The sequence below is a fragment of the Saccostrea echinata genome, unplaced genomic scaffold (genome assembly GCF_033153115.1).
Source record: "Saccostrea echinata isolate AGI-Se365-2 ecotype Australia unplaced genomic scaffold, CSIRO_AGI_Sech_v1 ptg000001l, whole genome shotgun sequence".
Classification (NCBI taxonomy): Eukaryota; Metazoa; Mollusca; class Bivalvia; order Ostreida; family Ostreidae; genus Saccostrea; species Saccostrea echinata.
This window is the reverse complement of record NW_026889750.1, coordinates 21666425-21670409: the sequence shown is the minus strand read 5'-3', so window position 1 is coordinate 21670409 and position 3985 is coordinate 21666425. Positions and strand designations below refer to the sequence as shown.

The window sequence follows — 3985 nt, the reverse complement described above, 5'->3', positions numbered from 1 at the left end:
AGGAACCCCTGGAAGACTCTTGGGATCATCTCATAGTGACACATTATGGTATGGGCGAAATATCCCAGCAGAGTTTAAGAGTTTAAAGAACACTGGTAGATTTGAGCTGATTTCTTCTATGCTACGTTTAGGACTGGCTAGATATTACGGGTGGAACGATGATGACAGTCTGTTAGCTCTTAGCATCTATGTAGAGGGACCTGCACGCAGATATTTTCACCTTCTCTCCTCGCGTGGTGAGGATATGACTTTTGGCGGAATAGTGTCCCGGTTTGATCAGCGGTTTGGGAAGGGCAAACTGCAAGTTGCCTCACAGGTTGAGTATAACTCGATGACCCAGAGGGCCGAGAAGAGTTTAGAGCAGTGGAGTGATCGTGTCGTGGAGACCGTGCAACGTGCTCTAGGGGCGAGAGTCCCGGGACAAGTGCTTCAAGAGCAGGCAGTCCTGCGGTTCGCAATGGGCTGACAGTCCTCCTGTAAATTTAGATGAAGCTGTTCGGCTTGTTAAGACTTGTCAGCTAAGCCGCCAACCCCTTATCCCTCAGCATAGAGGCGTGCGCTGTCTCGTTAGACAGTCAATTATCAGGTACGAAGCGGTCAAGGTCTCCCAAACCAGCTCCACAAGGGACGTCCTATGAAACCTGTAGCCGCCAGAACTCGCCGAAGTCAAATCTAAGTTCTCATAATAAGTCAGTATGCAGCAATGAGCAAAAGATCTCTCAAGGCAAGCATGGGAGTTCTTTCCTAAAATCACGCAAGCGTCGACGACGGTCTGGTCTATGCTTTAAATGCCATCGGCCTGGGCATTTCCGCCGTGAGTGCCCAGACCGATTTCGGTTCGAGTCCTCAACTTCTTTAAAGGAAGGTAAAAGAAAATGTGCCGAGATGAAGCAGGCTTGCGAATCAGATTCTCCAACAGTGGGGGCTGCCACCAGAGTTGCCCTGGCTGCGAGGTCAGGTCTTGGCTATGGAGAAAGAGCATGGCGTGTGTCTGTCACCGTTTAATTCGGGTTTTCATGCTCCTCGTTCTCTGAGCGGGGGTAAATACATGTTTGTACTCTTAAGTTAAATTTCAGTGACTGTTTGGTCCAGATGTCAGACGATGTCCTGTGTTCCGGAGTCCAAGGAGGATCAATGCTGGCGTGTTCGCTAATACCACCTGTTGCAGCTATTCTGGAGGAACCAGAGTTTGTGTGGAACTGTTTTAGTTTCTTTCCTCTCAAATCTCAAACAGTTTAGATGATCAATTTTCTTGATACTCCAAATAATGCAGTTTAATGATTCTAAATTTTCTATTTTTTAAATGAAGTCCTTATAGCTATACAGGTCCTTGCATACATAAGATGTACCGGTACTACTTGTCGTATACTAGTAGCTATATTTGTAGCTGTGACTCTTTGTAAATTTCATTAAGAATTTGTCCTTAGATATGACAATTGATTCAAGAACCATGATATCTATTATTTTATTGCAGATGATATATATGTCGCCCTGATTTTTCAATCACAAATGTTGTGGCTAAATGGCCAGGATCAGTCCATGATTCCAGAATTTTTAAAGAGTCTGCATTATATAGAGAATTTGAAAATGGTACCTTGTTTTGACTATCAATTTCTCATTGATTCTTGTCTGAGAATTGCAGCTTTGTATTTCTCAGTGAATGATTTATTTTATTTTTTTTTTTTATTTCAGCTATCATTTTCATTTGAGATTTAAAAAATCATTCATTGACAATCTGTTCCTGTTTTGGAAAAAATATATTTTGAAAATCTTAATTTATATGCTTCCGAATATTTTTAAGAGTAGGAATCCTGCTATAGTTATAAGAAAACTCTGTATGTAGAAACATGCTAGCTCAGGGTTCGAAATTAGCTCATGTCCGTAAGTCCGAGACTAGTAAAAATTGTGTCGGACTAGTCAAGTTCATGTAGCACTAGTCCGTACGGACTAGTGACAAATCCGACTATAAATTTAATCTTAGAATTTTTTCCTCAATGCTTTCTTTCAAATGAATGCCTGTTTAAGCAAAAGTGTCTACAGTTTTATCATTAAAACGATGTAAACAATAACAAGCTTTAGAGAGCTGAAGTTGCTAGCATTACCAGGGACGATTTTGCCAAAAAATTAAAACGACAGATTTTCACGAGAAGGTGGCCGTCAGAAAGAGGCTAATTGCAATGCATTATTATTGACATTCACAAAATCGTCCTAAATTATTTAAATAGTATACGTGTTGAAAATTTCCTATGTTTTAAAGCTGTTTTTACAGCCTGCAAGTTCCCAAAATCGTAACATATACATATATGTATATAATGATACATCGTATCCTCAAGCAATAAAAAGTCATAATCAAGTTATTGTTGCAACACATCGGGTAAATGATCACAGATGATTTGTAAGGATACAAATGCGATAAACATCATTAAAAAATTATTTAATCACATACAGATCACAGTTTTCAAGGTAATATTACGGACATAATTAGGTCAGGGGTAAGACTAATACCAGCAATGCCCCAAAAATGTCAACCAACCTTTTTCTCCATTTTTTTCTCACTCAGTGATACAATCAATTCATAAAAATATTTATTCATTGTTTTAATTGTTTATTGACACTTTTTGATACTCCGTTCATTGACATTTCTGGGGAATTTTTTTTAAGTATATCACTACTAAGTATGTTTTTCTACTGATGTAATCAAAAAAATATTTATATGTTTGATACCTTGCATTTTTTTTTCTGTAGCAACAGATGAATCAGAATTTAATTTTATATTCAAAAATAATAATTTTATCTCATAAAGGTAGATGGGGGGGGGGGGGGGATTTAAAGTTACAAAGAAGGTTTATCACGGGTATGTTATCATTATCATAAGACAAAGGGTGGACTAGTCAAATGCTTTACGGACTAGTGAAAACTGGAAGTCACTAGTCCGTACGGACTAGTGCTTACAAAAGTTAATTTCGAACCCTGTAGCTAAAGGTCATATACCTTGACTGTAAAAACAATGTAAGTTAATGACAAGCATATAATTTTTTACCTTTTTTGTAAATCACTCAAGGAAAAAAATAATTAAATTTAACATCGTAATAGAAATTCACTTAATTCCCACTGCAGAACACATACAAGGAATATTTTGATTCAGGGTATGCCCTTAAACCCTACCTGATGACGCCATACCTGAACCCATATGAGATTCATATGCAGTTGTTTAATACTGCCCACTGTAGGACAAGAGTGTTGATAGAGCAGACATTCGGCATCATTAAGCGTAGATTCTCACTGAATTACGAGTATCACCCCAGAGGGCCTGTGTTGCCATCATTGCCTCTTGTGTCTTACACAATATTGGTATTATGCGAGGAGACATTTTGCCAAATGCGGACATCATCGTAAATGATGAGTGGGATGAGGCGGAAGACTTGGGAGGTGATGGCAAAACTGTACGTGACCACATGGCCTTGAATTACTTCTGAAAGTGAGTACAATTCTCTATATTTTCTAAAGCCAACAATTCAAAAGAATTCAAATGCTTATTACAATAATTAATGTGTTGTTTTCATGATGCCATTCTTAAATACATACAATAACAATTGATAAATAATGAGAGTGATTAACATGGAAATCTATTAAAACATGAAAATAAATTAACATACTGTATATCCAATAAGACATCAAATCTAGGCCCATATATTTACAATAAAATAAAACTGCTACCCCATAAAAGTGCTTACACATGTAAAACTGAAATTCTTTAAGTTCATTATTTTTTTATTAGTCATCATGTTCAAAGCATTTGTTCTCCTATCAGGTCTGATCAGATGAGAATTTGCTTCAACTTTAAAATTTTCAACATTGAATTTATTCACAGTTTTGTAAACTGTGAAAGAGACAGACAACTTGATGTCATCAGAGAATTTTTTTTCATTTCTCTTAGCTCAATTTCTGATGACCCTTTCTTCATTTTTAGTTGATATATTCCATT

General features: G+C 37.2%; 1 pseudogene; it reads left to right on the top strand.

Annotated features, from left to right (window-relative positions):
- The first annotated feature begins 1092 nt into the window (after positions 1 to 1092).
- LOC133195773 (putative nuclease HARBI1) lies at positions 1093 to 3488 on the top strand (annotated as a pseudogene).
- Positions 3489 to 3985: the final 497 nt, after the last annotated feature.